This window comes from Vulpes vulpes, chromosome 4 (assembly GCF_048418805.1).
Source record: "Vulpes vulpes isolate BD-2025 chromosome 4, VulVul3, whole genome shotgun sequence".
Lineage (NCBI taxonomy): Eukaryota > Metazoa > Chordata > Mammalia > Carnivora > Canidae > Vulpes > Vulpes vulpes.
In genome coordinates, this window is record NC_132783.1 from 50,850,233 (window position 1) to 50,876,890 (window position 26,658).

Here is a 26,658-nt window from a genome sequence, read left to right on the forward strand (position 1 = left end):
ACATGTGGAAAATAATCCTATTTGTGAACCCAAACATCTTATAAAAACATTTAACTGAATTACTAGAATGACTGCAAGTAGCTAGTAATTGTAAATGTACTGCAGTGATTTTCTTATTAATAATAAAAATAAAAAATATATGTAACAAAATGATGAATTAGGAAATGAACAGTTTATGCTTATCTTTTCTATTGTTAGGGACTCTTTGCCTTGAACTGAGTTGTGTTTCATCAAATGGATTTTAGGAGCAAATATTTATATTTTTGTGCCATGTTGAGTTGAGTGGGGGAGTATTTGAATGTTTTTCTTTTTTCTTTTTTTTAATTTTTTTTAATTTTTTTTTCTTTTTTCTTAGGGTAATTTGTTCCGTAATGTTAATGGATTCATACCTTGAATTCAAACGTTGTAACAAGAAGAGGAGATAAGGGAGAAAATCTTGTATTTTTCAAGTCCAGAAAAAAAGTCTATAGTAAGTTTTATATTTTATGAGTTCTGAAAAATTTCACGTTTAGTGTAAAATAGTGTGGGCAATTTGCATTACTTCAGATATTTCTGATTTTACAAATTAGCCTCAGGAAATGAAAGCTACTCAATTCTGAGATCATCTCTGTTATTTTTATTAAGCATATTAATTTAAGTTTAACATATAACAGATGTAAACTTATAGTATGAAAATTACAGAATATAGGGCCACTTCAAACACAAGCCACTCATAGGCTCACCTGAGTGTTAATAAGGACCTCCAGACTCCTCTCTTTTCCTTTAGATAAACTTAAATGAGCAACTCTTAAGAAATAGTTTTATCTCATTTACTCTAAGGAGAGTCATGATATGAAGTAGTGGTTCTTGAAGAAAATAGAGGGTTACAAATTAAATAAATTCATCTGAAAAGAGGAAACAACACATTTATAAATTATGTGGCTGAATCTTTTACTTACTGTTTTTTAAAATATAAAACCAAATATACCATTTTTCTTTTTGATATATATTGTATTGTCTATTTTTCTATTCTATTTGTCTAATTTTCAAAGTCTATTAAAAATGTAAAGGTCAAAAAAAAATGTAAAGGTCATACTTAATGCTTCCCACCAAAATTTGAAAAGTAACATATAACTAACTGCATGAATAAAAATACAGAAGGCTGTATGTATATGAGAGAGAGGCACTCAAATTCATTTTGAAATATATCTTATTGGTTCAAACATAAGGCAACATTAACTTCAATTTCTGAATAGGATAGAGTAGTTTAGAATACAAAAATACCTCCATCATGAATAATTCACAAAGTTTGGTGAACTTTAAAAAAAAGAAAGAAAGAAAGTAAAAGTTGAGTTTTTAGAAATTACTTGTTTATAGGCATGAGAAAATTACTGAAGCAGCCAGGATGCAAAAGACCAATATTACCAAGAAGGGAGGGCCAAACAGTTGAGCCAAAATTCTGCATTTGATTTTCTCCTGGAAAGCATTTGCCAATTCTGGGTATAAAGTAAGAGGCTGAGAATCCAGGCTTTCTCAGGCAGAGCTGCTGCTGGAGGACATTGAAACCATCAGAAATTCTGGCAGAAATAAAATTATAAAACTAAAGACATTAGGAGACTGAGCTTACGTGGCCATTCTTAGGGTGAAGCTTTTCCACACATATGAGATCATAGTATTCAGATGATATCTTTGTGGTCCCCTTATGCTCACCACAAAATGACTATTTTTTCAGAAGTTTTTCTCAGATGGGCTCACTGAGCATTCTATAACAAGGTGTTAGCAATTTGATATTTGGTATTGTATTAGTTTTCTAGGGCTGCTGTAACTAAACACCAAAAACTGAGTTCCTTATACGATACAAATTTGTTATTTTATAATTCTGGAGGTGAGATGTCCAAGATCAGGGTGTCAGGAAGGTTGTTCCTTCTGAGGAAGAGCCTGTTACATTTTTATCCCTTAGCTTATAATGGTTTGCTGACAATCTTTGGCATTTCTTGGATTATAGACATATCATCTTGATCCCTGCCTTTATGTTCCTATGGCATTTTCCCTATCTGTTTCTGTATCCAAATCATCGATTTTATAAGAGCACCAGTTATATTAGATTAGAGTCTACCCAAATGATTTCATTTTAATTTGATTACCTATGCAAGGACCCTATTTCCAAATAAGGTCACTTTCTGAGATACTGAGGATTAGAGTCTCAACATATTTTGGGGGGCACGCAATTCAATCCATAATGGGTTACCTAGTTTTCAGGGATGTCATAAGTACCGCTGACTTCTCAACATTTCTTTCTGCACAATTTCTGACAATATCAGTATCTTGCTGGTGTAGGTGATTTGGCACTACTAACTTCTGTTTTGGTAATTATTACACCTTATTATTTAGCTTTGTTGCAGAGATTGTGGGTTTTATTATGCCTACTTGCTCTATTTATATTTGTAAGAAATATTTTGAGATTCAGTGACTATAATATTACCATTCTGCAGTTAGCAGAAATAAAATCTTTAAAAATAATAATAAAGCTTACCTACTTATTAATTCAAAACCTCTAATAGATGTTATTATTCTCCCTATAAATTGAGCCTTTTGGTCATAAAATTTAACATCTTTTCAGATATTATATTCTGTTTCCTTGAATGTGTTGGCTTTTGTTGCTGTTGTTTTGAAATCTTGGATTTACATCTCATGGCATAGAATTTCTTTTTTTAAAAAAAGATTTATTTACTTATTTTAGAGAACGATGGAGACAGAAGCCCGACCTGGGGCTCAATTCCACCACCCTGACATCATGACCTAAGCTAAAACCAAGAGTTGAATCCTCAACTGAGCCAACCAACCACCCCCATGGCATAGAATTTCTTAATGAATTTTGTAGTTTTTGTTTGAGATACATACTTATGCAAAGAGTTTAATTTATCTGTTCAATACCCTTTGTTAGTTACTTTATTCCAAGGTCTTTGGAGTTTATGTCTCCAAATTAAATCTTGTACTTAAAGCTATAGGTCACAGGCTGGTTCTGTCTCCAACCTTTAACATATGCCTCTAATTCTTTTTTCTGGATAGAACTATAAATTTTCTATTTAATTGTAGGTGAATGAGTAGAGACATTTTATCTCCTGTTTATGATTCAGACATGTAACATCACTCCTCACCTCAACATAGAGGTCAGTGTCATTTTTCTGACATTAATGGTACATATTTGACCCCAGAATTCAGGCATAAAAACACTAGTTCTTAAAGCTTGTACCTAATGCCAGCTTTTATAGGACCTTGTGACTTCAATGCCAACTCAGAAGCTTGACTTTCCTTTCAATATAGGTTTCTGGAGAATAGCATCTTTGTTTTCACACATTGACATTTATTTTAATAGTTTTTTTTAATTACCTCTCTTAAGTTTGAAGCAGATTGTCAACTTTCAAAATGTGTTAATGCTACCATCCTGTCTCAAAATTCCAAGAATATTCAGAAGATTACAAAGACACTCACTAGTCAGTAGCCAAGCATAGAGATCTTTCTTTTAAATATTAGCCCAATTAACTGCAGATTTATTATTGATCCCATAGTGACAGCTAACCAAGTCAGTTTGTCTTCTTACACATTCAGTATATTTTAACTTCTGGTCCTATGTCTGACAATTTCCCTATCTCACCAAAGTTCAGAATGGCCATTGTATTCTTTCAGTTAACCTAAAAATGAGGTTGTCCCTATCTTCCTCCTAGGAAGATAATGAGTTTGTGAAGATAGAGGAAAACCACCTTACTTCCAAAGTAGACACTATAAGGATGAGCAAATTTCTTTCTTCTCTAGGTCACTTGCCAGATGGATCACCACATGCCTCCTAAATATTCCTCCTATGATTAATTAGTCACTTGGCACAACCAAACATGGCTTAGTCATACTTTCAGAAATGAAACCCCTAAAAGACTATTTTTATATTTAGGTACCAAAAAGGTCACAGTTCATAAATCTGGCTCCAAGTATATTTTCACTAAGAATTTCATGATCTTGATACCATTAAGAAGTTTAGGAAAGTATTACTTTATCTTAAGATCCTGAATCATAATTCATGAAAGAGTTCCATAATTTTAAGTAGTATGATCTTGAAAAAATTAAGAAGCATATATATGACTACCAGCCATACAAATATCATTTTTCATATAATAATAATTTTAATACTTGAAACTAAATTTTATAAAAAAATATGAAAAGTTTAGAATAAGTTATCCTAAAATTACATTGTGGCAAATCAGTGGAAGTATCTGCCAAGGTAATCAGAAATGTCAAGTTTAATTTTAACATGCTTGAAGCATTTATTTAACCATCTGCCTACCTCCCTTAGCAATATAGAAAAAAATAAAAGAAATCATGTGGATATCAGTGAAACACACAAGGTAAGAACAGACTTCCAGTGATATGTCATTATGCTGCTTAAAAAATATACCCTAGACTAACATTACTCTAAATCATTAGAGTACAGAACTTAGGAACTCATAAGCAACAAACATACTAATATTGAATTAAAGCCCATATAACATATATCAGAATTGTTGGCTAGAAAAGAAACACACAAGTTCTTTTTTTTTTTTTTTTTGTATTTTAGCTTTAAGAACCTATTGTACCTAATCAATCACATACTCATGAAAATTCACATCAGTAATAAAACAAACCAAGTCCTCCCAGGTTATATGAATGCAGCCATCACATCAAATCTTTTTTATACCAGTGCTCCTCAAATATATTTAATGGAAAAATGGTTTTGTTGCATGCTGATAGGCATTAGAGAAGTTCCCATTATGTCAGTAAAGTTGGTGGCAGGAAAAGTACAATTTAACTGAATCCACTTACAGAATTTAATTGCATAGTAAACAATTTTAATATTTTGATTTGCACCCATATCTTACAAAATAAAATGAAAAAATAGTGGAAATCATTTAAGAGCATTACCTATTTAACAAAATTTAGGTTGGTAATATGCTAATTTTAAAAATAAAGGATGGCATCTTAATTTTTGCATTATTTTTCTACAATCCCATCCAATAGTATGACTTCACACTTGACTTTTATAAAAAACTATGAAGAGGATCAATTTTGCAAAAATATCTGAAAACTAATTCAATTTTCTTAAAGGCATCTTAATATGTTGAAATTTAATCAGTCCTTGTGTTCTTTATAATATTTCCTATCTGTTTGCATTGACTATACTGTATTTAACTGTTAAACTGTAACTGTTTAATTATACAATGCAATCAGTCATAGACTGTGCCACTGCTGTGTTGGCTATTTACCTGTCTCTCAATTTCAAACTGCTGAGGGTGTGGAGTCTCAAACTATATTTCCCAGTCTACCTTGCTAGGAGCTTTCTCTAGGCACTGCCAATAGGAAATGGCAGTTGGAAATCACAAGCAGAAAAAAAAAAAGTGAAACCTCTGTCTTCTCTATAAATATGAGAGTTGCTGGAGGTTGCCTTGTGGCAACAGGAGAAATAAGTTTGGATTTCTGCAGCCTAAGCAGAGGCAGCACACCTGTTAACACGATAGCCCTGGCCACCACTGCATTTTTTGGGGTGGAATCAAAATCAAATGCAACAAATTCTCTAAAATATGGCTTGTGGTTCCCAGAATAAGAATGTGGCAATTCCTCAGTATTGCCTTCCTTTCTTTTGTCCATCCAATGACCTGTTGTTTTGCCTTTGCTCTTGCAGCCCCCTCCAACTACTTTAGAGCCTTTTTTTTTTTTTTTTAATTTCTGGATTAAACTCTGCCTGTTTGAAATTAGCAGAATGATTTCTGTTTTCTTGACTTTGCCACAATGACACAAGGACTGAAAGGTCGATCCCAAAGGGCAGGGATAAATTCTGTAAGGACTTTGGGAGTAGACACTAATTTTTAAGTGACTGTTTCGAAACTATTATAGTGTAAAGATTACTTTTATTTCCCCCAAACAAAAGGTACTTTGGGAGCTAATTTGATGACATTCTTAGACATCAGGGATGCCCTTTAGTCTGAGTAGAGGTTACAATAGTCCATTCATTTCTGGAAAGGTGATTGGACTGAATTTTCCTAAAATTCAAATGTTGAAGACTTAACCCCTACTACCTCAGAATATCACTGTATTTGGAGATAAGGCCTTTATAGACATAATTAAGATTGAATGAGGTCATAAATTTGGCTCTAGTCCCAAATGCCTGGTGTCCTTATAAGAAGAGGAGATTAGGACATACTGAAAGAGACCCCAGGGTATGCGACCACACAAAGAAAAGGACATGTGAGGACATAATGAGAAGGCAGTCATCTACAAGACAAGAGAAGCCTTAGTAGGAACCAAACCTGCCAACACCTCAATCTTGAACTTTTAGCTTCCAGAAGTGCAAGAAAATAAATTTCTATTATTTAAGCCACACTGCCTATGGTATTTTGTTATAGTAGTACAAGCAGACTGAGAAAGAGGATGAAAATTAGGTAAATAGGTTTCTTTACAGTGTAAATCTCCATTGTGACTTTTTTTCAATGAGATTATGCCTTTTTTTTTTTTCCAAATTGCTCACTCACCTCTTTTTCTTCACAGAAAGTCTCATAAAACTGGTATCGGCAGGACACATTACAAATCTTAGCCCTATACTTTTTGCTCTTTGTCTCATTTCTTCCCTGTTTCCCCAAGTTTACAATTTCCTTAGTAAGATATTTAGGACCATGACTCTTGAATCCAAGCAGCACTATTTTGCATGTTTACATAATGGTTGCTACAGACATACTATTGAAAGTTCTAATACGTACTTCTCAGACAGTTACTGCATCAATCCCTCTTCAAAAAAGTTAATTTCCATCTTTGAGCATGACTTCATGGCTCCCTTATTTCTTCCTCGATATACACCATAACAAAATCAGAAATTAACTAGACATCTCAAAGGTAACAAAAGGACATATTTATAATAATGTCAGATTTGAATCTCAAAAACATATCAGAATTTTGTCTAAATCCAGGATATAAAACCCTCACAGAGTTGGAAGATTTATTAATTTCTTGTTTTTGTTTTTTTAAATAAAAAAAATAGTACATTTATTTTCATTGGTGTGTGAAAAGTTTCCCTAAAACTTTCAGTGTTTATTATCTCACAGCATTCATAAACTAAAAACTTGGAATCAACTTAGTTGATAATTGGGGCTCAGAGTTTCTCATGAGGCTGTAGTCCAGATATTGGCCATAGCTGCTGTCTTCTCTGAAGAGCTGATGAGGGTTGGAAGTTCTGCTTCCTAATTGATGTGGTTGCTGGTAAAATGACTTTGTCTTTCATTAGCTGGTCTCTAGAAACCTTAATTCCTTACCATGTGGACTTCCTACTGTATGAGGACTAGCTTTCCCAGAACCAGTGATCCAAGAAGGAGGGAAAAGTCACAAAGTCTTTAATGAACTACCCTTAGAAGTGACATGCCATCACTTCTGGCATATTCTATTGGTTATAGAGACCAGCCCTTATTCAAAGTGAGAAAGGACTGAGTATATAAGAGTGTGAATATCAGGAGGTCAGGATCATTGGGTCCATCTTGGAGGCTAGCTACCATAATAGAAAAATGTAAAATAAGTTATCAAATTACATTTCAACACAAATTATTTATCTCTTCCTTAGGTTTTTACTTTAAATATCTTGTCAATATAATCTATTTCTTCAGATTTTTAATTCTGTGATTTGAAATATTTTTAAAATTCATGAGTTGTTCTAATAATTTTATAACTACAATATGATATTAAGAAAGCTTTCATGGGGCACTTGAGTGGCTCGATTGGCTAAGTGTCCAACTCGATTTCAGCCCAGGTCATGATCTCAGGGTTGTGAGAACAAGCCATGCATAGGCTCCACACCAGGCATGGAGTCTGCTTAAGATTCTCGCTCTCCTTCTCCCTATGTCCCTCCTTGCCCTCCACCTCTCTCTGTCTCTCCCTCTGTAAAAAAAAATAAAGGAAAGAAAAAGAAAAAAAAGAAAAGAAAGTTTTGCTAACATTTGTGGAAAAAGTAGAACATCTGAAAATAAATGTGGAATGGTATGAACTTGTCTTGCCTCACTCAGATCTCACACACTTATTTTATATAAGACTTATTCTCGTGTTTCAAAAAAGTCATCATAGTAGACTGGAAAATGGACAATAAATTTGCATATCAGATAATGCATATTAGACTACTTCTGACAATCCAAATGATGAAAAGCTTTCCACTCCCCTCAAAAGAGAAAATATTTTCCTCATGAATACCCTTGGGACTTTTAGGGGTCAGAGAAATTCATTGTGTCAACCTCCATTAATAGAGAACTTGATAGCTATTTCCCCAATCTTGGTGAATGTCTTATCGTACATTTCTTGAGACTTCAATCTGAGACATTCTTTCTGATTTCCAATTTCATTTTTTTCATCCACATCCAATTCATCAGCAAATTCTGTTGATTCAACCTCCAAATTATATGATGAATCCATCCACTTTTATCAATCTCTGCCTCATCAATCCTATTGCAGGGCATTTAACATTCCTTCCTTTCTCTATGCAACACCTTCTTATCTCCTTTCCTACTATTCTTCTTCAATCCAATTTTGTCCTTACTGAGGAACCAGAGCCAATATTTCAAATGGAAACACAAAGGTAAAAATTTTCTATGGCTTCCTATTGCATTCATATTAATATCCAGACTTGTTACAATGGACTCAAGGCTCTTTACTATATTTACATTCTGGACTCATTTCTCACAAAGTTTCAAGCCCACTAGTCCTTCATTTACTCAAAATGAACACTTTTTTTATGCCTTAAACTCTTTACACATGCACTGTTTTCTTTAAAAAAGCTTTCCTTACTCTTCCTATGATTGACTTTTCTCATTCTTCAAGTTGTGACTTAAATACTATCTCCTCATAGAAGTTTTCCCTGAATAATTGACTCTTGTTAGAAAGAGGTGAATTCTCTCTATAGCAATATCTTTTTCAACCAATAATCTCCAATCTTGTTATTTCTTTATGGTAACAATACACACCTCATTGTTTTCCTTGCTTATTTTTGTATTTACCCATTGTCATCTAAAATGTACAAATTCTTTCATTCCCCCAGAGACTAAAATGCCTACCACATGGCCTTGCATATTTTTGAATAAATAGGATAAATCTATAGTCACAGATTCATTACAAATTATTATCCAAATTGAATAATTGGGGCAGTTCCTCTTTAGCAGTTCTATTCAGAGTCTGGCAATTAGACTTGTTAGTCTGTCCTATTGCCTTCCTGCCCTCTACTGTAGATAGCTTTTAGCAAGCAAAGAATTTTCACAATTTAACCAAATTCTTCCTAATTTCCACAATTACAGCTGAAACAGTTTTTTTGTTTTTTTGTTTTTTTTTTTTAATTTATGATAGTCACACACAGAGAGAGAGAGAGAGGCAGAGACACAGGCAGAGGGAGAAGCAGGCTCCATGCACCGGGAGCCCGATGTGGGATTCGATCCCGGGTCTCCAGGATCGTGCCCTGGGCCAAAGGCAGGCGCCAAACCGCTGCGCCACCCAGGGATCCCTGAAACAGTTTTTCTGTATGGAAAGTAGCTTTTGATATCTGAAAATTAAAATAATCAAAATACTTTATTATAAGTCAAATACTTTATATAAGTGAAAAACCTAAATGCTAACTGAGCTGGCTAACCAAAAACGAAATATAACCTTAACTTTAAAAAAAAAATACAAAACTAAAGATAGAATCATTTCTCTGTGGTCTGAAAGTTAGTCCTCTTAAAAGTTTTTTAGCCACTGGAACTAACATGGCATTAGAGCCACTTAAAACATTTGCAGATAACAGGAAATCCAACAAATGGAAACTAATAAAAGGTATTACCACAGTCCACCATTTATAAGCCCTTTAAAAAGTCTTAGGGTCATAAATGCTTCCTGGCAGTTCAAAAATCACAAATACTTTCAACATCTCAGAAGCAGAAAACACAGCAGGATAAAGTTTGTACTTTATTAGTACTGTTAGCCATGCCGTTGGATGACCCTTCTCAGACAAATGTTGCCATATTTAAACAAAGTGCCTATGACATGGCTAACATACAGGAAATGATGCAGATCAACAAATTCAAGACAGAGCAATCCCAAATCAGGAAACACTTTGTTCAACTACTTAAGACAACTTTTTGAGTTTTAAACATCATAAACAAAAATAATTTACATACCAATATAAGGCAATTTTTACTTTTTCTTGACCCATAACTCATGATGATAAAAATTTTACATTTATATTTATTATTTAACATTCTAGTCAGATTCAGGTTTTGAATTTTTCCAAATAGTAAATTTAAGTAAGTTTCAATCTTTCTTCCCTCACAAATAGTTTTACTCTTTTTTTATTTTTATTTTTTAAAATATTTTATTTATTCATGAGAGACACAGAGAGAGAGGCAGAGACACAGGCAGAGGGAGAAGCAGGCTCTATTCAGGGAGCCCGATGTGGGACTCCACCCCAGGTATCCACCCTGGGCTGAAGGCAGCACTAAACCACTGAGCCACCTGGGCTGCCCACTCTTAATGATGTCTACTAAGTTTTTCCCTAATGATTTTTGTTTTTATTGAATATGAGAGTGTGATTATTATACTTAAAACTGGCATTTGAATCAAAGGAAAAGTTGTTTCTAAATCAAAAAGGGAAATTTATAGAAACTATGTATTTTTGTTGGCATATATCTAAAAGTTGAGATATTTTTTCTATATGTATATGGTAATCAGAACTCTAAAAATAGCCCCCCAAGATTACCTCCTCTAATACTTGGGACTATAAATGTGATTATATTTCATGACTGTGAATATGTTATGTGCCATAGCAAAAAGGATTTTGCAGAGAGGTGCCTAACTGGCTCAGTTGGTAGAATATGTAACTTTTGACCTTGGGATTGTAGGTTTGAAGCCCATGTTGGGAATAGAGATTACCTAAAATTAAAATATTTTAATACAACATTTTTATAAAGAACTTTGCAGATATAATTATGATGAATGATTAATTTACTTTAAAATAAAGTGATTGCTTTGGATTATCATATGGGCCTAATCACATCAGCCCTTTAAAAGTAGAGAGTTTTCTACAGCTAATAAGAAAAGGGGGAAGTCAGAAAAATAGGAAGCCTGAGATTGACATGTTGTTGGCTTGAAATGGCATCATGTGTAAGGACTGAAGATTGGTCTCTAGGAGCTAAGAGTGGTCCCTGCTGACAGTTAGGAAGGAGGGACTTCATGTCTCGAAGTCCTGGAACTGAATTTAGCCAACTTATATAAGCCTGAAAGAGGATTCTTCCCCAGAACCTCCAGAGGAGAGCCCATCCTTGCCAACACCTTGATTTCCACATTGTAAGACCCTGATGAGAGATTCCCAGTTGAGTCTTCTCTTTGTGTCCCTACAGGACTTTGAGATATGTGTTGTCTTAAGCCACTAAATTGTCAAACAACCAAGATAACTAATACAGAGATATTTTGAATTGACCATTGGATTTCTTTTAGAAGTTATTATAAGAATTATTATAATATCCCAAATATCACAATATTTATTATTTTCCTTTGAATGAATTTAATGAAGATGTTCTCTATACTGTCAAATTAGACAATAGCTATCACTGAGGATATTTAGTATATTACAATTTATACATCTTCAATAATTATGTTATGGTGTGTTATTCAACCATAAAAGTAAGCAAGAACCCAGTATGAGTGGTAGCTATAAAATTTTAATGAAAATTTAAAATAAAAAACTTTTATTCTAAAGTTTGTGCATTTGATTTATGCCACTCCTGTCCTCTACCTTATCTCTAAGCTCATAGAAAGTGTATAAAATGATATTTAAAATACCAGTTTTCATCAGACTTGTCTTTTAAAGATTCTATTACAAAACCAAACTTCATATGAAAATCCCCTACAATGTATAGCATATATTTACTTGAATTTTTCCTAAGTAAATCCATTTTACAGCCCTGTACCTCAGGCAGCACTGTTCATTATGTATTAACTCAATACTATGATTATTTCTGTGCTCTCAAACTCCTTGAAAAAAGTTCAAAATTAAGTTATAAATGAAGTATAATAAAATGAATTTTACTTTGAGTATATCACATATTTAAATCATAGGAATGTTAATCTATTTCCTGTCTAATTGTATTTCCCAAAGTTTCCTTTTTTTTTTCTCAAAGTTTCCTAATCCTTATTTTCTCAAATTTATGAAATAACATCTCAGAAACTATAGTGAGGTACATATCACCTTTTTAATTATGATTGTATATTACTGCATCTATAAGGTACTATTTGAGGTTTTATATCCCATTGGATCAGTTTTGCTTAAAAGGGTTTGACTCATAAATCAAATAATTTATTGCATCATATATTTAATATATGAATTAGTTTAATTCATTTTAATGGATATAATGAATTTAATCAATTTAATATGAACAGTCTTTGTACTGTTTTTCTAACCAAGATAGGATTTAAGGATACATTGAGAAGTGCCTACCAATGAGACATAATTTAAGAGATATTTTATAACCCATAAATACTTTGACTCCTTTCACATTTTCTACACAACCCCTCTTTCTGATGGAGCTTCTTTTTGGCGGATATAAAATGTTATTCATTCATTGATTCATTGACTCATTATTTTATTCATCAATTCATCTATATTTATTTGTTCTTTCCATAATTTTTTATCTGCATTTGTATAGATTATGGAGGCTAAATTGGTGAGCATGAAATATTTATTATATTATTTCTATTCGATTTTGAAGATAGAGAAAATGATTACAATAACATGTAATGTGTGCTAACTTGATAGATGGAAAGAGTAAGATGGGAACATGAATATTGTCTTAAAGTATTAGGAGATGCTTCCATAAGATGTGAAATCCAAGGGGAATCCTGAAGAACAATGTAAGTTAGATACGTGAGGTGAGAAATAACTATATTTAATTCTGTGCCCTTTCCTGGAGAAAAACAGGGCAAATTCTATGTGTAGAAGATAAGACAGGTTAAAGAAATTATGGTACCTTTAAGGAATAGCAAGTTTGGTGGCATTAGAAATATACAAAACCATGAAGTCCATATGGCTAAAAGTGTAGGGAATAAGGCTGGACTTGAAGTTAGGATGTTGAGGTTAGAAATATGAGTTTATCCATTCTAAGGAGCCTCACTATGTTGAGAAGCTCAGAATGCAGATTTTACTAATATAATTTAACAATATAGCTTGATATTTTGTCTCAGTATATTCTTATCACAGTGTTAAAAATTATCAAAATGAATTCCACATGATGTAGAAAATCTTTGGAAGCTACAGTAAATATATTCCTAAGCAGGAAGATTATTTTTAATGCTTTCTTGAAATGTTTGGTTACATGTATATTAACTAATTTATTATTTCATATGTGTCAGTATTAGCAGAGTAGTTTCCATTGGAATAACTATTTCAAGATAGCAGTGATCAAATCAGGACAATATATTTTTAAAAATATATATATTTCAGGGCACTTGTGGGTGAATAAGCAGTCAGAACTGAAGGTGAGCCAGATTTTAGAAGAGGATGTTTGAACCAAGTGAGATTTGCATTTATGTGGCTTTGCCTGAGAGGCTTCTTGGTCCTCATGGCTCAGGGTAGGTGGAACTCAAGAAAAAAATCCAGAGGATTATTGATTTGGGGAGTCAGTGGGTGGAGATTAGGATATCCTGGGTAGCTAAGATACGAAGTATAATTTACCAAAATGGACAGAGCTGCAGAAAGGGTGACCCCAAATATTTGGACTCAAATTCCATCCAAATACTTGGCTGATTTATAAATGAGATATTTGATATGAAATTTTTCAACTGAGGCCTGTAAACTGAATGGCTGAAAAATTCAGCTCTTGCCCACTGCATGGAAAGATAGTTTAGAATATGAGTCCAGTAAAGTTAACTGCCTCTTACAACATAAAACAGTATTTTTCAGAAGAGAATAACAAAATCAACTGTCTCTGCAGTATCTCCCACAATGTTCAATATACAATAAAAAAGTGTTAGTTATGCAAAGAAACCACAAAATGGGACCCAAAGTAGAGAGAATATTCTGCTAATATAAATAGGTCTTCATATTTGTTGATTATCAAGGAGATAAGAATTTTAAATTGGATTAAGAGTCATGAATGTTAATTTAGCTAATATAAGTATGCTCAAGAACTAATCCCAATAGATAACCTTATCTAATCTAATGTGTTACTAAATGTTATTTATATGTCCACATAAACCAAATGGTGTTGCTTGGTTAAGTGCATTTTTAATTATGTAAATGGAATTGGTTATGTATTTTGTTGCTTTATGCTTCTTTCATTGAACAAGATGTTTTTAAGATCTATAGATGCACCCAAGGATATATCTATTTCTAAGACTTCATACTTCTCCATCCCCTATATTTTATCTCACCTCTCTCCCAGGGATGACCATGGGGATTGACTATATTTCAACCACAATGATAAAATGAATATCCTGGTATTTTCCTTTATGGCCCTGCCTGATAATTATTTGGAGTATATACCCAAGAATAGATTTTTGTGTAATAAGGTATGTGAATACTTAGCATGAATAATGTTATATAGCTCTCCAAAATGATTGTACCAATCTACGTTCCTGGTAGCAGTACATAATACTTCCTAAAGTCTCATATCTGCAACAAAACTTGAATTATCCAGCTCTCTAATTTGTATCCATCTAATATGCATGAAATAAAATCCCCTTATCATAATAGTTTGCCAATGAATGTGACCATCTCTTCAATATGCATATTAGCCTTCAGGATTTCCTTTTCTGTAAATTTACTGTTCATGACCTTTACCAATTTTTTCCTGATGGTTGTGATTTTCCAGTTGACTTGGAGAAGCAACACATATATTGTACATATTAATCCATTTTTAGTTTTGGACATTGCAAATTCCATCCCCTAGTTTGCCTAATAAACTTTTTTGGTTAACTGTGTGAATATAAACCTGTAATTTTGATGTAAATATGTTTATATCGTCATACAATTCATTTCTGAAATTTAATTTTTTTTGAAATTTAATTTTTGAAGTTCTTCACTCCAAGTCACAATGATATCCTCTTAAATTTTCTTCTATTTCCTTTGTAGTTTTTCCTCTCAGTTTTATGTCTCTAACCATTAGAAACCCACTTTTGTGTCTTTTTAAACAAAATTGAGGAACACTGAAGACAATCTGTTCTTTCTAAGTTTAATTAGTAATTTATATTGCTAGTCATGAGGGCATATACTGTGCTTCAAGAGTCTGTGTCGACTGTTCTTCCTTTTAGAGGTTTCAGAGTAACTTCCAGATAAACTGACAATTGTCCACAACCTTGACTTCTGTCAGATAAATGAAATCTACAATAAGGTTATCCCATGTAGGTAGAAACTAGTGTGTTAAGTTTGGTTTAAGATTTTCATCTAATGGTGAACATTTCATGAAAAGACAGAGCCATGCTAAGAGAAACCAAAGAAACTTCAATCCCCTAAAACCAAAGCCTTCTTCTAAGGATCATGGAACAATGAACTATCTCACTTTATTTTTTCTTTGTTATGTCTTCAACTTCTGTCTCATATAAATCTAATTCATTATATGTGTGCTTGCCAACCAACAAAGAACTTTTACAAAAACCAAAAAGACAACAACAACAGAAAACCCAAACAACAACAATGACAACAACAACAACCTTTTAGGGGTCTCCAATTCAAAAAGTTTCAACCAGAGCCTGAATTTCATGATTTTTAATACCAGTTTTCTATTATGTTTAAATTCTATATGTCTTCCGGTAGTTAAAACATTTTGAAAATTTATCTCTAATCTGCTATATTTTGTTCTATCATGAAATGCCAAAAATACTTTAATTTTTTAAAGTATATATTCTGTGGACAAATATTACACTTAGAATTTTTCCTTAGATGAAGATTGAATAAATAAATGGAACCGTATAAAACACAGAAAATATTGCGTGATGAAAAAGACAATGCTTTTCTCATTTAATCTTCTGTAAGCTTTTCCTTAAAGATTTGTGGAAACAAAAGAATCATAAATCATTTTGCATGTACATTATCTGCACTTGCAATTTCATTTTAATATCAGTCATCTTCACTTTCCATATCAATGTAACTTTGCCTGAAAAGTCCTTTGGTATTATATCCTTTTCTGTGCTCTGTTTTTCATCCTCACTTCCTTTTCCTTTTCACTCACTTTCTCTGAGTTTAAAATGAATTTTTAATAGATAGAATACAGAGAAAGAAATATGGATTCATTATAATATTATTAGGATATCTGAACTATCTTGCGGGAAAAATATTTTAAAGTAAATATTGTCTATATTGTTAGTGAAATTTCAATGGCAAAATACCATAAAAAGTGTTTTTTTTTTCTTTTTTACTTAGCTTTATCATTCCTGGTTAAAAGCATATAGTGGTAAAGTAAAATTATAACTCTATTTCTTGAAAATGCAATACCTCATAATATAAGGGTCAATGGCTAAAGCAGTAATACTTAAGAATCAATTTGTGATGACACACAATTTAGTAATGACATTGATCCATCAAGCTTCTAATCCTTATGTAGAAAAAAATAGTTGGACTAAAGGACTTAGGTATTTTGAGAATGTAGAGTATTAATCCTCAGATAGTCACCCTTAAAATGTGAAATTATTTTTATTGTAAAACACACACATGCATTGCATACACACTCTTACAAATACCAAAAAAAAAAAAAACAAAACCCATCAGAACATTATTTCTTCAAAACACATTTAAAATACATCAACAGAAGCAATAATAGAACTGCATCTATTAATGAAGCTTAAGATATTTTTTTCCTGATGTCATTGAATTTCAGGGATTCTTATTATCCGTGTAAGAAAATATTATAGCTGTTTAAATTATCCCTGTTTCATCTAAAACCTATAATAATCAAAATGACTGTGAATGATTTAGACTGCATGACAGAAGAAGTAGTGGTGATAAAATTGTGGAGTTAATGCATTGTGCAGATCAGAAATTTTTTGGAGTTAGATGTAAGAAGGCAGATTAATAAGAAATAAAGATAATGCATTTGGATTTATACTTTCATAAATCTTTCCCCTGAACAGCAGTAGGAATTTACAGAGGATACATCTAAACTACAGACAGTGCTCCAAAGATAATCAGGGCTTAGAAATCTAATTATAGAATAGTACTCAAGCTTTTATGTTGAGTTGGGTTCCTGGGATAGGATTTAATACATTCACATGATTATTGCCATATTAAAAAGAAAAAAAACAAACAGACCAAAACCTTCTTGTATGCGACTCACTAAAGGAGGAAATTTTGTGTTTCTTAACCATAAAGCTGCCTTTCAATATGTATAATATCTATAACTTGTGCCAACCTTCAGTTTGAAATTCTAACTAATTCAGCACAGAAATCATGTTTTGGTTTTTGAGTCAGTAGAATTTCTTTTATCATCAATCACTCTATTTTGTTAAAGAAATGGAAAGAATTGCAAAATTTGTGCTTTTCCTATGTGGTAGACAATATAATTAACTTGTTCAACATCCTTTCCAATCTTCTTAAAGTTTTCATTCTGCAACCAGTTCTGTCGATTCATAATTGAGGTATGTGAGAAGAGAAGTAAGGTACAGGATATTTATTTTACCAGATTTGAGCACAGTCATGATGGAATGGTTTTGAAGCTAGAATCTTTTTTTTTTATTCTACAGCTTACTATAGCAGAGCACATGCACACAGGAGACACTCCCTGTAGGCCTAGGCCCTGGGCACTATAGGACCTCTTCTTCATAAGACCATTACTTTCAGCATAAAAAGAACAGCAAATGCAGCCTAAAACCTATAGAAGGAAGAAAATAGATAGAAATTGTTGTGCCCAAGATTACCTACGTATCCGAGAAACCACCAAGGAGCAAACACCGATGCAAACACACAAGGGTTTATTTACAAGCTCGAGCTTGAGTTCAAGTATACAGAGCGGAAGCAGGGACTTGGTCCCTGAGGTGGGTTCCAGCTGGGTTTTTTGTGGACCTCCAGAAGGGGTGGAGGAATTTCTCAAGTTCTGTTTACACTCTTATATGGGGCTTTCAAGGGCATTAAATTCTGTTCTCATTCTGATATGGGACTTTCTGCCACTGGCTTGAGCTCTGTTCTCATTCTAATATGGGGTTTAACTGGAGTAAGGTAAAGTTCAGCTCTTATTCACAGGGGCCTGAGATGGCTGTACTTGTGCTAACGCTGAACTTAAGGTGGAATGGCCTTAATTTTCTCGGCCTCCACAAAATAGTAGAGCAGGAATGAAAGATATGGAAACTAAAAATAAAATAAGCCAAACAACTAAACAAAAAACAATAGAACATATCAAAGAAACCAAGAGCTATTTCTTTGAAAAAAATTAATAAAATTGATAAACTTCTAGCCACACTTATCAAAAAGAAAAAAAAAAAGACCCAAATACCTAAATAAATAAAATCACAAAGGAGAGAGGAAAAATTACAACCAACACCACAGACATACAATCATAAAAGAATACTATGAAAAACTATATGCCAATAAATTGAAAAACCTGGAAAATGGATACATTTCTAGACAAATAAATTATTGAAACAGAAGGAAGAAATAGAAAGCTTGAACAGACCAATAACCAGTAATGAAATGGAATCAGTAATCAAAAAACTCCCAACAAGCAAAATTCAGGACCAGATGCCTTCACAGGCAAATTCTACCACACATTTAAAGAAGAGTTAATACCTATTCTTCTGAAACTATTCCACAAAAGAGAAAAGGAAGGAAAATTTCCAAGTTCATTCTATGATGACAGGTTTACTGTGATAGCAAAATGAGATAAAGACACTATCAAAAAAAGAGAATCACAGGTCAATATCTCTGATGAATATAGATGCAAAAATTCTCAATAAAATACTAGTAAACAGAATCCAACAATACTTTAAAAAAATCTTTCACCACAATCAAATAGGATTTATACCTGGGTTGCAAGGATGGTTCGATATTCGAAAATCAGTCAACATAATACATGTAATAATAAAGAAAAGATAAGAACCATATGATCCTTTCAATAGATACAAACAAGCATTTGAAGAAGTACTATATTCATTCATAATAAAAGCCCTTAATAACCTAGGCTTAAAGGGAACATACCTCAACAGAATAAAGGCTGTATATGAAAAACTCACAACTAACATCATCCTTAATGGGGAAAAATTGTGAGCTTTTCCTCCATGGTCAGGATTAAGAAAGGCATTTTCACTTTCACCACTATTATTTAACATAATACTGGAAGCCCTAGCCTCAGCAATCAGACAACAAAAAGAAATCAAAAGCATTCAAATTGGCGAGGAAGTAGCAAACTTTCACTACTTGCAGGTGACATGATACTCTATATAGAAAACCTGCAAGACTTCACCAAAACACAGCTAGAACTGATACACAATTTCAGTAAAGTTTCAGGATACAAAATCAATGTACAACAATCTGTTGCATTTCTATACACCAATAATGAAACAGCAGAAAAAGAAATTAAGGAATCAATCCCGTGTACAACTGCACCAAAAACAGTAAGATACCTAAGGAATAAATCTAGCCAAAGAGAGGAAAAACCTGTACTGTCAAAACTATAAAAAACTGATGAAATAAATTGAATATGACACAAATAAATGGAAAGTCATGCTGTGCTCTGGAATAAGTACAAATAAAATGTCTATATTATCTATATCAATCTACAATTTTAATTTAATCCCTATCAAAATACCAACAGCATTTTTTCATAAACTAGGACAAATAACCTTAAAATTTGTATGGAGTCACAAAAGACCCTGAATAGCCAAAGCAATTCTAAAAAAGAAAAGGAAAGCTGGAGGCATCACAATTTCAGATTTAAAGTTATACTACAAAGTTGTAGTGATCAAAGTAGTATGCTACTGTCACAAAAATAGAGCACAGATCTATAGAAGAGAATAGAAAACAAAGAAATGAACCCACAACTATGTGGTCAATTAATCTTTAACAAAGCAGGAATGGGAAAAAGACAGTCTCCTCATAAATGATGCTGGGGAGATTGGACAGCAACATACAAAAAATGAAAATGGACCACTTTCTTATGCCATACACAAAAATAAATTCAAAGGGGTGGTGGAAGGGGAGGAGGGCGGGTGTTGGAGGGGAATGGGTGACGGGCACTGAGGCGGACACTTGACGGGATGAGCACTGGGTGTTTTTCTGTATGTTGGTAAATTGAACACCAATAAAAATTAATTTAAAAAAAAAACGAAATCCAATCTTGAGAATGAACAAAGATGGAAGCATCACATTCCCTAATTTCAAAATATATACAAAGCTACATTAATCAAAGCAATATGGTATAGGCATTAGAACTGACATATCAGTCAAAGGAAGAAAATAGTAAGCCCAAAACAAAACAAAACAAAATAAAACAAACATGCATGTGGGATCAAGTGATCTTTGACAATGTTGCCAAGATTTCACAATTGGCAAAGAATAGTTTCTTTAATAAATGGTATCGAGAAACTGGATACCCACATACTTAAAAGAATGAAAATGGATCCTTACTTTGTCATGGTAAAAAATCAACTCAAAATGGATTAAAGACTTGAATATAAACTTGAAACTGTGAAAATCTTAGAACAAAATAGGTAGAAAGTTTCAGGATATTAGTTTGGCAATGAATCCTTAGATATGACACCAAAATTACAGGCAATTAAAAATAACAAAGTGAGGGACTATATCAAACTAAAAAGAATCTGTGCAACAATATAAGCAATCAACAAAGTGAGTGCAAACCTAAAAAGTGGGAGAAAATATTTGCAACTCAGGTATCTGATAAGGGGTTAATCTCCAATATATATAAAGAACTTCTAAAACTCAATAGAAAAAAGAAACCCAATTAAAAAATCTGCAAAGGACTTGAATAGGCATTTCTTCAAAGAATACAAACACAATGACAAACACAAATGACCAACTGGTATACAGAAAAATGCTCAATGTTACTAGTAATTGGAGAAATGCACATCAAAACCACAATTAATTATCACTTCACACCTGTCAGGATTGCTATTATTTAAAAAAAAAAATAAAGTTTGGAGAAGCTACTGAAAAATTGAAACCCTTGTGTATTGTTGGTTGGAATGCCAAATGGTGCAGCCACTATGGAAAAAGCATGGGGGTTCCTCAAAAAGTTAAAAATAGAACTACAATATGATTAAGCAATCTCTTCTGTATATTTACCCAAAAGACTTGGAATCAGGATTTCAAAGATAAATTGATAATCTCATGTTCATTGCAACACTATTTGAATAGAAAAGGAAAATATGGTATTGACTTTTTTCATTTATTTTCTTTCTGATCCTCAGTATTTTTCAATACTACCATATTCAAATACATTGATTCTTTGTTCTGTCTGCTTAATTCTGCCACTGAATCCCTTTAATGAAGTCTTCATTTTAGCTATTTTACTTTCTAGCTCTCCAATATTTGTCTGCTTTCTTTTTATAGTTTCTACCTCATTATTGATATTCTCATTTGGTTTACAAATCATTTTCTTGATTCTCTTTGCTACTCTTTCCATGATTTTCTTTAGCTCTTAGAGCATATTTGAGTCAGTTTATAAAAACCTTTAGTAAACCTAATGTTTGTGTGTTTCCTCAGAAACAATTTCTGCTAATTTATTTTATGAATAGGCAATGCTTTGTATACATTGTATATACTTTGTATTTTTTCCCCTGACAGTGGCACATTTCAAGTTATTATAATGTGGCAACTCTGGAGATCAGATTCTTTCTCATCATCAGTTTTTCTTGTTTGTTATAGGTGGTATTTATTTGTGTGTTTAGTGACTTTTCTAACTATTTTGTAAAATCTGTATTCTTTGTGATGTGTGCACCCTGAGGTATCTTTTCCTGTAGAACATGTTTAGCTAATGGTTTGTTAGAGATTTCCTTGAAAACAAGGGGCTAAAATGAAAATGAGAGCAAGAATGAAAGGAGGAAGTAAGAGGAAAGAGAGAGAGAGAAAGAGGATAAGCGAAGGAAGAGGATAAGGAAGGAAAGGAAAAGAAAGAAAGATAAAGAGAAAGAAAGAAAAAAGAGAGAAAGAGAAAGAAAGAAAGAAAGAAAGAAAGAAAGAAAGAAAGAAAGAGAAAGAAAGAGGAAGGAAGGAAGGAAGGAAGGAAGGAAGGAAGGAAGGAAGGAAGGAAGGAAGGAAGGAAGAAAGAGAAGAAAAAACCTCTTCTAGTTTTGCAGATGAGTTCTGTGCAGCACACACTGTAAATGCTTGGCTAGGCTTGTTCAGAGCCTGGAGAGGAGACAGAGATGAAATTTTAGGATCTTCTCAGTATTATATATCAACAAAGGAGTTCATTGTTGGTGAGGAGATTTATCCAGATTATCATATAAAGTCACATTTTTACTACAGAATTTGGGCAAATGGGGAATTCATATTATTTCTATGCCAAATATAAAAACCTATGAAGACAACATCAAAATAATATGGTGATATCATTGAGGATTCAGAAGCATCAAAAATGGTTAGCTCTTCTTATCAGAAAAAGAACCCATCAGTTCAGCTAAGATTCTAAATGGGGACCAAAAAAATAATAATATATAGAAAAAAATGCTTGTTGTAGAAACAAAGACCATATAAGCTACACATATTTTTGTCTTTTTATTAGTTATATATTTATATAATTTAACTAATTTTCTTCTTTAGTTTCCTCTCTCATTTTACGGTACTATTTTATACAGGCTAGAGTAGTGATTACTACTAGTAACCTTATTTTATACGTTGCTAGAAATCAAGGATGGATTGTTACTGAACTAAAAGGGATAATGAACATCAGTTAGACATGTAAATGTGACAGATGAAAGTTTGAATCTCCTCTTTGGGAAAAGGGTGAGGACATACTAGGAATTGGTCGTGTTAAGTTAATTGGTAGCAGGCTGTTGCTGGAACTGTTGTTCAAGAGTTTAAGCATAAGAAGAATGTTTGATCAGACGTGGCCATTGAATAGCTGTTGATGGTGGCAAATACGAGGACTGGTTCACTCAGCATCCATTCCTATAATCTCTCAGAAGCAGATAGCAGACAGGTATGAAGTATTTATTCAGGTTTCTTTGTATCTAGACTTAGCATATATTTTATTTTATGACAATTGGATGCATTTATGCAAGACTTAGAGCAAATAAAGTCAGAATTTAAGGTATTCATTTTTCTACACAGGTCATGGCAGTGGCGGAATGATTCTGAAGCCAGCAGATTCTTGATTCATCAATTTTTGCAAAGAACAACTTTTTTGATTTTGGAAGAAACACAATAGATCTTGGTGGTAAAAATTGCTCCTGGGACCTTAACCTAGTTACCTTTCTTCATCTCAGCAATTATATACGGGCCGAATTTTCTATGGTAAGTCCTTTCTTTCCCAGTTTAGACAGACAATAATGGTTTCTGTTGGTTATAACTGGACACTCTTCAATATAGCCTCCAAATGAAAACTTGCATAATTTGACCAGAACAAAAGGGCTGAAATTCTAGTAAGAACACCCAGTCACCTGACTGAAAAGAACATTTTAAAATACTTTAAAAGGTTAACAAGATTAGAAGTGGAAAATCCTTCTGTGAAATGACTAACAATATATTGCCAATCTGTTAAGCATAGAATTAGGCAGATGAAGATAAAATATGTTACAGTATCTCTTTAACCCACTGATGGTAAGTAGAGAATGAAGATAATATTATTGCAGATTTTCAATAAAAAAGACCTGTTAAAAAAGCTTGAAACCACACTCTGCAAGCATAGTCAGTAGACACTCGCTAAACAGCTTGTAATTATTTCATAGGGTTTATTTTATTTACCTACTAATATGATTACAACTGTCACTATTTTGGATATCACAATCAATTAATAAATAAAACCAGAAAGACTTATGTGATTTATCTACATGCATCCTAATTGTCTCAAAAGTACCATGTCAAAGGAGGTTATATAACACGAAGTCTACAGATACCAGCAATATTAAAAAGATGAAATGAGATAAACAATGATAACCAGGGGAGGGAATGATAAATCTGCAATGCTAGCTTAGTCCGTTTCACTTATCTCCTGCAGTGAAAAGTAACTTGCTAACTGATTTGGTGTTTCAATTCTCCCAAAAATACTGTGTGAAGATAAAATAAGACTGGCATTGACTACACATTTGCTAAAATGAAAAAAATCAACATTCAAATAATCTGAGGTTTACAGTAAGAAAAGGTGGAAAATGTAGATATGTTCCTAGAAAGAAGTATGGAGGTAGTGCCAGCTCCTTCAAATCCCAACAATCACAAATAAGAGTTTCCTACAGAAAGTATTCAAAATTCACTTTATAGCTGAATTTATAATTAAGGTAGTCAGAAATGTATACATTAAATAGATATCAGTCTTTTATGATAAACCATACACTTAGGATTAGTCTGTTCTATATCCAAAAAATCATAGTAAAAACTTAATATAGACATTACCTATTAGAATTTGTAGAAAAAAATCAAGGAATATGAAAAATTACCTTGTAAAGAGTAGTCTTATTTATTTTTTCAAAGTCAGTCAAGCTAATTGATACTTTGCAAAAGATATTCAAGTTTAGTTTAAATGGTATATTAATGTTTGTTAAATGTTTTATTTGATAAAACATTTGACTATTACAAAAACAAAATTTACAATTATACAAAGATCAAAGCACTAGAAATCACTAGAAATTATATGCATTTTTAAAAAGGTTTTATTTATTTATTTGAGAGAAAATGAGTGAAGTGAGGAGCAAAGAGAGAAGCCAGCTCTCTGAGCAGGGAGCCCAATGTGGGGCTTGATCCCAGGACCCTGAGATCATGACCTGAGCAGAAGCCAGATGCTTAACTGACTGAGCCACCCAGGTCTCCCCATATTCATGTTTTATTTCTATGATATACAAAATTTGATTCTAGTTTTTCATACTATGTTCCAGTTGCTGTGAGTATCAGGAAACATTAGGAAATATGGTAGGAGTTGAAGCATTGCTTCTATGGGAAACAGTTAAGTTCATGCTGAGTGCCTCTGGTTACATTTTCATCAACTGATTCTGTTTAAAGACATCTTTTTTTTTTTAAAGATCTTATTTATTTTTTTCATGAAAGACACACGGAGAGAGAGAGACAGAGACATAGGCAGGGGGAGAAGCAGGCTTCTCGCAGGGAGCCTGATGTGGGACTCCATCCCCGACCCGGGATCATGTCCTGAGCCAAAGGCAGATGCTCAACCACTGAGCTACCCAGGCGTCCCTGTTTAAAGACATCTTATTTAATATATATTGTTGATTCATACCATTGAATTAGTAGCCAGCTGCACTATAACACGTTTGAACAAAGCTTGTATGACACAGACTTTTTTTTTTTTTCTCCTTGTAGCTTTCTTGCATTTAGAAACACTAGACAACACCTCAGGCACTATACTCAGGGGCCATTTAAACAATGATAAAATCACCGACAGCAAAAATATGTGAGAAATGTGGCGCTATATAGATTATGGAAAGGACACTTGTTTGCAGTATGAGGATTGAAACAAGAAGGCACAGCATCACTTTGTTCAACCTCAGGTGAGAATGTGTGCATGGGGCTACTCAAATTTTTCACTGTTCTACATATTCTTGAATGACTGCAAAAATGCCACAAATATTGATTTAGAGGTTACAAATAAATATTAAAAAGATAAACACATAAATCACTCTGTATATGTGTGTATGTATATGTGTGTACACATGAACATACATGTATATATTTATAAATATGTATGCATATATATTTGCAGCCTAAAGTACAAAATATAACATGCAGTATACAAAATAATGTTATTAATAACGTTAAATTAAAAACAGCTTATAGATAAATTGCTAGAAGAAAATAAATAATCTACCATCCATCATTTCAATGGGAGATTTCAGATCACTTTACTTTGTCAATGACCGAAGCGGACAAAAAAAAAATTAAAAATATAAAATATTCATCACAGTGATAGTATAGGTCCATTATCTTTACATGTAAGCAAATACTCAATTTCCTCAAGTATACATGGAACTTTAATAGGCTATAAAATTATTTTTGGTAGGTCTTAAAGAGTCAGGTATAGTCTACATTATCTGTCATGCAATTAAATGAGAAATTGATAGAAACAGTAACAGACCAATAGATTTGGAACTTCCAAGGAAAAACTCATTTTGGAAACTGAAAAATAGTTAGAACTTATCAAAAATAAAAGCTATATGCAAAAACTTGTAGGAAATGGTGTAAGTGGTTCTTAGAAACTTATTTAAATGCCATTAGAAAAGAAAAAGCAAAAAACAAAAAAACAACAAACAAACAACTAAAAGGCCACTTCAATGATTACATGGAAACAAATAATCTTAGAAAAAGGAGAAGAAATAAAACAATCCATATAAAAGAAGATAGAATAAAAACAAAATCAAGAGAATAGAAAAGCAAATTCTTTGAAAAAACAAACTAGTAACATTGGCAATTACTTGTGAGATACTGAGAAAACAAAAAGAAAGCAAAAATTAAAACTATTAGAAATATAGAAGTGATATGCCAATACTGAAATACAAAAT

The 26,658-nt window shown here is 32.7% G+C and overlaps 1 long non-coding RNA gene across 1 annotated transcript; it reads left to right on the forward strand.

Annotated features, from left to right (window-relative positions):
* Nucleotides 1-390: 390 nt before the first annotated feature.
* LOC140598448 (uncharacterized) lies at nt 391-25,618 on the forward strand. Its single transcript, XR_012000879.1, has 3 exons — nt 391-469; nt 23,267-23,449; nt 25,463-25,618. It is a non-coding gene; the product is annotated as an uncharacterized lncRNA (long non-coding RNA).
* The last annotated feature ends 1,040 nt before the right edge of the window (nt 25,619-26,658 follow it).